Here is a 12,754-nt window from a genome sequence, read left to right as displayed (position 1 = left end):
TAAAATTCCGATTCTATCTTCGGACTACATATGTGATCAAATGACAAAAAAACACCAAATGAAAGCTAAAAAAACTTTCGAAAATATATTAGATTAAAAGACTGTTGATATTTTTAAAAAAAAATGAAAATTAATGCTCTGCAAGGATCAGTCAACTATCGATCAGGGACCATTGAAGAGATCGACTAAGTGAGCTGAGGGAAGTAGAGCGAATCCGCAAGACAGACGAGGTAAGAAAAAGAAAAGAGCAGCATTCATAGATAACCTATACGGAAGCAGTGTTTGAAGGAAAAAGACCAGGAAGACTGCAATATTAGGAAGAAGAAATAGAGAAACACTTACATGTGACTAACGAAGGAGGAATTGGAGAGCATAGAGCAGGTAAACCTTTCAAATAGACTAATAGATGTACGGGAACCAATATTGAAGGAGGTTTCAGAAGTTGTAAAGAAGACTAGGGCAGCATCTGCACCAGGACCAATCGCCATTCATTACAAGGTGTGTAAGAAGTGACGAATGACAACATACATGGCTTCTAAAGAGTATATGGATACATCGGCACAGAAAGAAGGAACAACCACGTGTTTTAAGTCTACTGATCAGGAAATTGAAGATGAACCGTGGAGACCTGACAGTAGTATGGCTTGACCTGGAGAATGCGTATGGCACCGTACCACATCAACACCAGCTATTTCCAAGGATTTCTCTGCGGTTTGCATAACAGCATGGCAAAAATGGGGGGGGGAATTGAAATTGTGACATGTTGTATAATTTTTGTAGTGTTATTCATTATGGCTATGGACATGATGATCGAAGCAGGGAAGATAGACTAAGGACACGCTGTTAAAACCTGATACAACTTGAAAGAGAGAGGAAGGCAAAGGGAATACAGAAAGGACCAACATTTATCCATTGTCAAAAAGAGGAATAAACCCCGATAAAATCAGCTGGTAAGACCAACCAAGGCATCCTAGGATGTGCAGGAGACTGGATGACGCGTGTCGACCTGGGAAGAAAAGCATTGGCCTTCCCAGAGGTTGCGGAAACAGAATTAAGACTAGACTTAATGCTGTTATCTTCTAGCAATAAGAAACTAGAATTTGTCGAATTGACTGTGCCCTGGGAGACAAAGGGTGAATCGACCCATGGGCAAAAAATGACAAAGTATGCTGATTAGGTAGACGAACGCGAACATGGTGGCAGACATGGAACTTTCCAGTGGAGGAAGGCTGTCGAGGATTCCCCAACCAGTCAATCTGGAAGATGTTCGGTGCGCTAGGCATCATAGGGACAACCAGAAAGACAGGGGAAGAGTTAAAGATTTGGGGAAGTAGGCAGAGAGAGCATCCCGTTGGCTGTGGATACGCAAAGGAGAGAGTAGCTGGAAGCCAACCGTCAGAGAGCATGAACTGATCTCCCCCAAATGACTCATCATCCGGAGACAGTTCCAGGATAAGGGATGAAACCCTCGGATATGGATGGACCTGGCTGATGACGACGACGGTTAATCAGATACACCAACAGCTTATTGAAGTATTGTTTGGAATGTTTCTGCAGATGTAAATTTTAATTGCAAGAAAACAATATCTTCAAATCATTTGTTCTGTAAATTTGGACATTTTCCAGTGGGCGAGACATTTATGTTTACAAGTGTGGTTATAGCAATATTGTTATGTATGACACTAAATACATGTAGTTATGAGATAAGGGAGATAACTCCTATAGTTTTTTTTTATCAATACATCCTATGAAGGTCATATCATTGATTTAGGTTATAGAACTTTCTAGAATATAATCATGTATAAACAAATATGTTTGTAAACATGTTGATTTTAAGTAGATATCTAGAATGATCTATTTCCAGAAAGTTATGTGTGTTTACTTGTTTACTGTTTTTAGTTAGATATTTCTAGAAGTAGGAGGTTCTCCAATATTCTTGAATTACGGTTTAGCTATATATACTCCAGCTGCCCAAGGCTAATCAGAACTGTAATGAGACCTGTAATAAGACATATCAAGAATTGTACAGCGCCATATAAGATTCTATTGGGAGAGCTATTGTGACTTTATCTGTGGATTATTACAACACTTTGTGTGGATTTATAGATATTGCCTGGAATTTTACAAATCATCGGTGGACATTCAATTTCCTTGTGGATTTGTGATTATTGTTAATTTGAAACCTAGAAGGATCAAGGATTATACCAGGACATTCGCATACAGATAAGTAACACTTTAAATCATCGTATTACTCTTGTACCACCACCAATTACTCTAGATATTGTAAACCATCTCTGTATAATATTGTATATATAATTAAATTGTGTTTTGAATTTAGCTGCTGGTTTCTCCTTTCTGTTATTCGTTCATGTAACAGAATTGGGGGCTCGTGTCCGAGATCGATATTCAATTTGTGAAATCTAACTTTGAAAAAATTAATTAAGAAATTTTCAAAATTTGTGTACAAACTTTGAGTTTACATTTGAAACCAACAGCTAGATAAATATGACTACTATGCAGGTAGAACAGTTTGTTAAAGCGCCATCCCTGGAAGTTCTTTTGCAAGTTAGTAAGAAGGATTTACTATTATTGGGTAAACATTTAGGCCTTACTATCAAAACTAATTTGAGGAAAGCTGAAATTAGGAATGTAATTATAAGATATTTTGTTGACAATGGCAAATTTGACTCTAGTGCATTAGATAGTATAGAGGAAACAGTCACTTCAGAAATCCAAATTAGACAAATGGAACTTGAACATGAAATGAAAATGAAACAAATAGAGAATGAAATGAAAATGAAACAAATAGAGAAAGAAATGAGAGAAAGAGAAATAGAAAAGGAGTTAAGAGAAAAAGAAATAGACAAAGAAAGAGAGTTAAGAGAAAAAGAAATGGAAAGAAAATTAAAAGAAAAAGAGATCGAGAGAGATCAGATGTTAGAACTAGAGAAGCAGAAAATTCAAGCTGAAACAGAACTTAGAATTAAAGAATTAGAGCTAGCTTCTCAAGACGGTTCAAGTAATCCAACTTTTAGGGGTTTACAAGGAAACAGAGGTTTTGATGTCAGTAGAAATATTAGGTTAGTTCCTCCTTTTCAAGAGAAAGAAGTTGACAAGTATTTTCTACATTTTGAGAAAATAGCTGATAGTATGAAATGGCCTGAAGATAAGCTTACAATGCTTCTTCAGAGTGTCTTGATTGGTAAAGCTAGAGACATTTATTCTTCTTTATCTGTTGATGATATTTCAAATTACCAAGTAGTCAAGAAAGCTATTTTGAAAGCTTATGAGTTAGTTCCTGAGGCTTACCGCCAGAAATTTCGAAACTCGAGAAAGAGAGATGAACAAACTCATGTAGAATTTGCCAGAGAAAAGGAACAATTATTTAATAGGTGGTGTGATTCTAAAGAAATTGATGAGGATTTCGGTAAATTGAGGCAATTATTGTTGATAGAGGAGTTTAAACGTTGTGTCCACTCAAACATAAAAACTCATTTAGATGAGAGAAAAGTTGAAACACTTAGTGAAGCAGCTACAATGGCTGATGATTACGCTCTCACCCACAAAGGCTCATTTGTTAAAAACAGTTCTCAAGACAAAAACAGTACCACAGGTACTAGTAAATTTGGTCAGCCTAGGAACCCAACCTTTAGTGGCCCTTCTAACGACAAACCTAAATTAGGTGATAAGACTAAGTCTGATTCTAAAACAGATCATAGGGCAGGTGTGGGGGTCTCCTTCTGGTCCTGTTTGTAATTACTGCAAGAAAGTAGGGCATACTATGTCTGAATGTTATTCTCTCCAGCGTAAGGAGCAAAGGCGTAAACAGTCAGTTCCTTCTGTGTTAGCTATGTCAAAGCCTAGTCAGAAACTTAGTGATATTGTGGAAGATTCTAAAGTGTCTGTTGAAATTAAGAGCTCAGAGTCTGATAGTGTCTTGGAGAAGTACTCTCCCTTCATTTCTGAAGGTTTTGTTTCACTTACTAGTGATATTACCAACTTGAAACCTGTGAAGATTTTGCGCGATACTGGGGCTTCTCATTCTTTGATATTAGATGGCGTAGTGCCTTTGTCTGAGGAGACCTCATCTGGTAGTAGTGTTTTGCTTCAAGGTGTAGAGTTAGGTTTTGTTAATGTGCCTCTCCATTGTGTTTATTTAAAGTCAGATTTGGGTTACTGGGCCTGTCACCATTGGTGTTAGACCGGAACTTCCCATAGAGGGCGTGTCGCTCATTTTAGGCAATGACTTGGCTGGAGAGAAAGTTAGGGTAGATCCCTTAGTGTCCAGTATCCCTGATAAAACAGATGATGCTGAGACTATTCAACATGAATTTCCTGGTATTTTCCCTTCTTGTGCTGTAACTCGTTCAATGAGTAAGAAGGTTTCTGATGTTGCAGTAGTTGAGGATCATTATAGTCCAGGGTTAGGTGACACTTTCTTGGCTCATGATATAGAGGATGTCGGGAGCAAGTGTGATCTTTTGAGCAATCCTGTAGACTTTGATAGTGATAGAGTTGTTCCTAACAAGGGTACTTCTTTGTCTGACATGATGAGTAAATCATCTTTGTCTAGAAAGGAGCTTATAGTAGAACAGGAAAAAGATCCTGAAATCTCCTTATTGTGTAATCGGGCTTTGAGTGAGGAAGAGGCTGAGAAAGTCCCGGTTTGTTACTTCCGTCAGTCAGGTGTGTTGATGCGCAAGTGGCGCCCCCCTGATGTGTCTCCCGAGGAAGACTGGAAGGTTGTTAATTAAATAGTTGTCCCACCGAGGTATAGGCAAGATATTCTGAGTTTGTCTCATGACGTACTTATGGCAGGGCATTTAGGTGTGACCAAGACTTATAACAGGATCTTAGATCACTTCTTTTGGCCCAAGTTGAAACGGGATGTGGCTGATTTTTGTAGGTCTTGTCATACTTGTCAGGTGGTAGGGAAACCTAATCAGAAAATCCCTGTTGCACCTTTGCACCCCATTCCAGCATTTGAGGAACCATTTAGTAGAGTCATTATAGACTGTGTAGGTCCTCTACCCAAGTCTGGGAATGAGTATCTTTTAACTATTATGTGTGCTTCCACACGCTTTCCTGAAGCCATTCCACTCAGGAATATTAAAGCCCCTAACATAGTCAAGGCTTTGGTTAAATTCTTTACATTGGTTGGTCTTCCAAAAGCTGTCCAATCGGACCAAGGTTCGAATTTCATGTCTGGTATTTTTCAACAAGTCATGTACCAGCTCCAGATCAAGCAGTATAAGTCTAGTGCTTATCATCCAGAGTCTCAGGGTGCTTTAGAACGTTTTCATCAGACATTGAAGAATATGATGAGATCTTATTGTTTTGAAAACAAAAGAGATTGGGACGAAGGTATACACATGTTGTTGTTTGGCGTTAGAGAATCTGTACAAGAATCTCTTGGCTTTAGTCCCTTTGAACTTGTGTTTGGACATACTGTACGTGGTCCTTTGAAAATTTTGAAAGACAAAATTTTGGACGAAGATTCTAAAGTGAATCTCTTAGAGTATGTGTCTAACTTTAAGCAAAGGTTGACAAGGGCATGTGAACTGGCAAAAGAAAATTTGGCCGTTACTCAAACCAAAATGAAAACATGGTATGATAAAGATGCCCGTGCAAGAAGTTTTGATCCAGGTGACAAAATTTTGGCCCTATTACCAATACCGGGTCAGCCTTTGCAAGCTAGATATTTTGGACCTTATGTTGTTGAGAAAAAGGTCGATGATGTTAACTACATTGTACAAACTCCAGGGAGGCGCAAGAAAACTCAATTATGTCATGTTAATATGCTTAAGGAATATGTAGATAGAGAAGAGAACAAGACCTCTCAACCTATTGCTACTTTGGCCTCTGTACCATCACAAAGTGAAAGTACAGCTGATATTTGTAAATTAGACTTAGATGGTGGTGTACAAGATGTAGGTTTAGACTGTGGTGTTAAGTTACGGAACTCAGATGTGCTCGCGAACTTGGACAAGAAACTGTGTCATCTATCAGAAAAGGAACGCAATGAACTTAAAGATGTGATACTTGAGTATAAACATTTGTTTCCGGATACACCAGGCAAAACAGATGCTATCTATCACGACGTGGATGTAGGCGATGCGCCACCTGTCAAGCAACATCCTTACCGTGTCAATCCTTTGAAAGAAGAACACTTAAAGAAAGAAATTCAATACATGTTGGACAATGATATTATTGAACCAAGCAAAAGTGAATGGAGCTCTCCATGTGTTCTGGTACCAAAGCCAGACAAGACATACCGGTTCTGTACTGACTTCAGAAAAGTAAACTCTGTCAGTAAAACAGACTCTTATCCAATTCCAAGGATTGACTCGTGTATTGACAAAGTTGGCAAAGCCAAGTACGTAAGCAAGTTTGACCTGTTGAAAGGATATTGGCAGGTGCCATTAACAGAAAGAGCTAAAGAAGTGTCGGCATTTGTAACCTCGCAAGGTTTGTACCAGTACAAAGTTATGCCATTTGGTATGAAGAATGCCCCGGCAACATTTCAACGTCTTCTTAACAGCGTGATATCAGACCTGGAAGGCTGTGATGGATACATTGATGACGTCATCAACTACCACGACACGTGGGAAGACCATCTACGCGGGATTTGTGAATTCTTTGAAAGACTCACTACCATGAAATTGACTGTAAACTTATTGAAATGTGAATTTTGTCATGCAACTGTTGAATTTTTTAGGCCATGTTGTAGGACAGGGGCAGGTTAAACCTGTTCAGGCCAAAGTAGAATCAATTATAGATTTTCCATCTCCTGGAAGCAAGAGAGAGCTGATGAGATTTCTTGGTATGGCTGGATACTACAGAAAATTTTGTCAAAATTTCTCTGTTATAGCAGCTCCACTTACTGCTTTGTTAAAGAAAAATGTCAAATTTGTTTGGTCAGACGAATGTAAGTCTGCATTTGAGAAATTGAAAGCCATACTATCAAACTCACCAGTTCTGACTGCTCCAGATTTTAATAAACAGTTTAAACTGTTTGTTGACGCCAGTGATGTAGGTGTTGGTGCTGTTTTGATGCAAGAAGGTACTGAACAAATTGACCATCCAATTTGTTATTTCTCGAAGAAGTTTGACAAACACCAGAGAAATTATTCCACCATTGAGAAAGAATGTTTAGCGTTGATTTTGGCCTTGAACCAATTTGATGTGTATCTCTGCACTACAGTTGTGCCTGTGTTGGTCTTTACCGACCACAACCCTTTGACATTCATTGGGAAAATGAAAAACAAAAACCAAAGAATTCTCAGGTGGAGTTTGACTTTGCAAGAATACAATCTTGACATCAAACATATCAAAGGGAAAGACAATATTCTAGCAGATGCTTTATCAAGGATTTAAATATTACTTGATATGTCAAGAAAGTTTCCTTTTCAAGAAAACTTTCTTTTCTTTAAGGAGGGGTGTGTTATGTATGACACTAAATACATGTAGTTATGAGATAAGGGAGATAACTCCTATAGTTTTTTTTTTATCAATACATCCTATGAAGGTCATATCATTGATTTAGGTTATAGAACTTTCTAGAATATAATCATGTATAAACAAATATGTTTGTAAACATGTTGATTTTAAGTAGATATCTAGAATGATCTATTTCCAGAAAGTTATGTGTGTTTACTTGTTTACTGTTTTTAGTTAGATATTTCTAGAAGTAGGAGGTTCTCCAATATTCTTGAATTACGGTTTAGCTATATATACTCCAGCTGCCCAAGGCTAATCAGAACTGTAATGAGACCTGTAATAAGACATATCAAGAATTGTACAGCGCCATATAAGATTCTATTGGGAGAGCTATTGTGACTTTATCTGTGGATTATTACAACACTTTGTGTGGATTTATAGATATTGCCTGGAATTTTACAAATCATCGGTGGACATTCAATTTCCTTGTGGATTTGTGATTATTGTTAATTTGAAACCTGGAAGGATCAAGGATTATACCAGGACATTCGCATACAGATAAGTAACACTTTAAATCATCGTATTACTCTTGTACCACCACCAATTACTCTAGATATCGTAAACCATCTCTGTATAATATTGTATATATAATTAAATTGTGTTTTGAATTTAGCTGCTGGTTTCTCCTTTCTGTTATTCGTTCATGTAACAATATTAATATAACGTTTGAATTTAGCTCATTTATACAATCGTACGTTCACATGTTGTTATATATAGTGTATGTGTTTCAACAGCTATTCTTATCACATTTTGCCTGCCTTCATCTACTCAGCCTCGGTTTTACGGACACTGCTCTCGGTTTAGTCATGCTGATATCTGGTTTACTGAAATTCTGTGTCGAGAGTGATAACAGCTATTGGTTCTGTTGGTCACGACTTAAAGCTGACAATGCAAGTTAAAAAAGGTACATTTGAGATTAAAAACAAATGAAAATTTCTTTTTTCAAAATTTGTTTCTGAGACAGCCCATTGCGTTTCTAAGGACGGGCAGACGCCATTTTGTTTGAACTCTGCTTGGATACGAGACGCCTGCCGACCCCTATATAAAGCGCGTGAATCGACACACGTGCGCTCAGTCATGTACATATACACCTAGCAGTTGTCCACTGTGTATCACCTACTAACACATAAACAAACCCACTTACCTGTAAATATGTGTAGGGCTGGTTTTAGCAAGCAAACATGTCAACTCTTCTAAGCTGTCATTTAGAGGTTTCACAAATTTAACTTTCCACACAAATGAATAAAAATCCTGATAATAATACGTCTACCTATCTTCACGTATGCTATCGTACCCGATGTACTCGACTGGCCACTTGCACGTGACCACCTCTCCCGAACAAGTGACGCTTCCATATATAAACTACCAAAGGCACACACGTGTACATGTGCGTGTAATATCTAATATGTTTAAGTGTTTTATTAGCTAGTATTTGACATATTTTGGGATCTAGCTGACATTATTACTTCAATGAAACCTTGTCAGGTGAGTGTAGTATTTATATTGAGTTTGACAATGTTATCTCCTATTAGAATTTCCGTGTTTGTTTACGTTATTATCAAAATGGATCTCGCACGTAGAAAGAAAGTATGAATTCATTCATTACTTTTAATTTAACTGTATAGATCTTTATATGGTTCTTAGAAACTTTATTTGAGAAAACATTGAAAGTACTAACCATTTTATTATCATTACGTCTTGGGTGTATAGTACGGTAGATCTAGAGCCGGTCAAGTGTTAGTTGTTACACCTTGAACAGCAAGCGTTCGACTGATTGCACGTGTGTGTGGTTCACGCGCTTTATATAGGGGTCGGTACCCGGTGTTGTATCCAAGCAGAGTTCAAAACAAAATGGCGACTGTCCGTCCTTAGAAGCGCAAGGGATTGTCTCAGAACCGAATTTGGAAAAAAAATATTGAATTTTTTTTTTTTTTTTTATTCTCAAATGTACAATTTTTAACTTGCATGATGTTCACAGGATCTTTGCTGCATATTTTTGTGATATCTCTCGATCGCTTGTTTCTTTCCCAATATGCTGCATGGAAAACGGTAACAAGACGCTTTCATCCCATCCCACTCGTTATATATATCTTCGCTATAATCATAATTGCGATACCATTTGTCAAGATGACGGCAATCAGGCCAATAAATGACTGCACATTAGAAACCATTTTTGCGGGAAATTGGAGATGTTTTGCACTGTATTATGGCATTTTGGCCGCATGTATAATCATGTTCACCACATCCATCACATGTAAAAACATTAGGATTCTTTGAAACCGTAAAAAGAAAAGAGGTCGCGTCAATAATAATACAAACATTACCAAGGAAACCAGAGGGATGGTTATTTTGAGTATAACCGTTTTCCTTAAGGTTATACTAGCGTCGCCAATCTCATTGTATTTTCTGTTCCATGGAGTTTCTGGGATTGTCATGGTAAAAGAAATATATTTATTACTAAAGTCTATAGCGTTTTTGTGTTCGGCTTGTAATCCTGCGATATATATATTCCTTTCATATACCAGAGACTAGAAAAACATTCAAACATCTAAAGAACAAGATATGGCGATGATAATAAAAGTATGACACTTTTTGCAGTGAAGTACAAGGTCTGACGGTGAACATAAAAGCGATATACATATACTTTATTTGCATTTGACTTCTGCAGCAAAACTTTGAAAATATCATTTTGATTGTTACCTCATTAGTTTGTGCGCAGTGATGGAATAAAAGAGGAATATCCTCTTTAAAATAACGATTTGATTAAGTATTTAACTATCTTCCTATGGCATCTGGTCAATATAGATGCCAGAGCGTTCAGACAATTTTAATAATGCGCGCTAGACTTCACTTTGCCTTGGCTAGCTTATATAGTAGTAGAAATGACATGTAAATATAAGTATACTTAAATATAACTCCGCACCTCGCAGTCACCACAAAGTTAATGTTTATTCGCCAGAAGTCAGGTATTAATTGATAATTGCTGTTTTATGGTGGCGATAATTGGCTCGATATAAATACGGAGTCAGACATCAATTCCGACCTTAAGGGTTTAAAAAGGAGAATTCATCAGCTTATGTTTGCTAATTATTATCTATTCTACAAGATGTAAGCTCGGTTTTTAAGTGTTTTGATACTAACATACGGAAACTTCCGTACGTTTTGTCACGATGTAAAGATGACGAAAGAAAATGTTGAAGTTGAACTTTGGAATTTAATGATGATAACTTTGACTTGACGGATGGCTATTCTGGAATGTCCAGAATATAGCCGTTGTGTTCCGTACAAAGTCGGAGACCTAACTGCTTTACAAATAAAATATTTCATGCTTAAATAATGTACATAAATAAAATTACAGAATTATGATTGACAGATATCGCTCATTGGCAGATTAATCAGCCGTGGTCAGTGTCCTTTAGGCAATTAGGATGGCCGTGACATTAATCCGGTTACGAAATAGAATGGAACTTAAAATCTTTCAGAAAAGATATCAAAGTAAATTGCCAGAGGATATACACAGTTATCACACATAAGGATTTTATCTCAAATGTCACAAACGTAAATATGATCAAGAATATAACCTTAGGAATGTCAAATTACACACAATAGTATTAACTGATAATTGATGTTAAAATTTAGCAACTATTAACGCAAAGTTCAAAGCACTTTAAAATTTATCACAAAATTCTTTGTGATAACTTCCTTCCGCTCCGGGAAAGACGCGTCCCGCGTCTTAATTAAACTGTCCATTGTTTTGATGGAGTCTATTCGCTCGGTGTTCATAGGAAATGTGTGGTCGCTGGCGTCGTGAATTATTTTGTGGTTGGTTTCGTGGTCCGGGAAAAGTATTCGGTCTGGTAGTATTTGGAGCGCTGTAGTAACTAAGTTGTTTTTGGAGGCTTGTGATTATGTTTTGTTTCTGTTTTAATTCCTCGTCCTTCTCCGAAATTTTGAACTTTAAATTCGCAATCTGTCGTTGTGTCTGTTCTTTTTGTTTCGCGGTTGTTTGTAATGTACTGATTGTTTCGTCTTTGCTTTTCATAATTTTCTTTCTGTTGTCCAATGCTTTTTCTAGTTCCTTAATTTGAGACACATAATTGGTTATATTCACATTTTTGACGCGCGCACATTCCTCTTCTAGAATTTCGTTTGATCTTTGTAATTTTGCACACTTTTCTGATATTTTGGAGATGGTAATTTTGGTACGAACAAGTTTTGACTGTAATGAAATTATCTGGTTGCTGTAGTTAGAGTCTTTCTGGAAATCGTTTTGAAGTTCACTATTTTCAATGTTACTGAATGGAAAAATACACAATACCTTTTTGGTTTCTCGGAATTTCCTGAGACGTTCAGAATCTCGCCGCCGTTTAGATGTTGACTTGGCCTTTTTCTTTGGTGCAGTGCGAATAACGGACTTACTGTCCGAAGAGTTTTTCGGGACAGGAACAGGATGGATAGGCAGTTGTCGCTGACTGGTCCAGGGATAATATCCTGTTGTACCAACATTTGTAGTACAATGTCCGGTTCGATTAAAACACATTCTCGAAAAGTGGCCAATGTTTCCACATCGGAAACAGTAACATCCGTTTGCTGGACAACACATCGGATGGTTTGGGGCGAAGTGGCCTCCACATCTATAGCATAATGCCATCCTGAATGGTTACAGTCAAAACGTTACCCTGGTTAACTCCAAAGTATGGCGAACACAGTCTTGGTTAAAATCCAGTCCGTGTGATTCCGAATAGAGTTGGTCCTTCTTTGAGTCACTCGCGGGAAATACTTGCTTGGCAGTTGAGGTTTCGGGAAAGCGTACCCAGCGTAGAAGTGGGTACTACCAGGATTATCTCCACCAATTAACATACGGAAACTTCCGTACGTTTTGTCACGATGTAAAGATGACGAAAGAAAATGTTGAAGTTGAACTTTGGAATTTAATGATGATAACTTTGACTTGACGGATGGCTATTCTGGAATGTCCAGAATATAGCCGTTGTGTTCCGTACAAAGTCGGAGACCTAACTGCTTTACAAATAAAATATTTCATGCTTAAATAATGTACATAAATAAAATTACAGAATTATGATTGACAGATATCGCTCATTGGCAGATTAATCAGCCGTGGTCAGTGTCCTTTAGGCAATTAGGATGGCCGTGACATTAATCCGGTTACGAAATAGAATGGAACTTAAAATCTTTCAGAAAAGATATCAAAGTAAATTGCCAGAGGATATACACAGTTATCACACATAAGGAT

The sequence above is a fragment of the Argopecten irradians genome, chromosome 8 (assembly GCF_041381155.1).
Source record: "Argopecten irradians isolate NY chromosome 8, Ai_NY, whole genome shotgun sequence".
Classification (NCBI taxonomy): domain Eukaryota; kingdom Metazoa; phylum Mollusca; class Bivalvia; order Pectinida; family Pectinidae; genus Argopecten; species Argopecten irradians.
Note: the sequence above shows the minus strand (reverse complement) of the source record.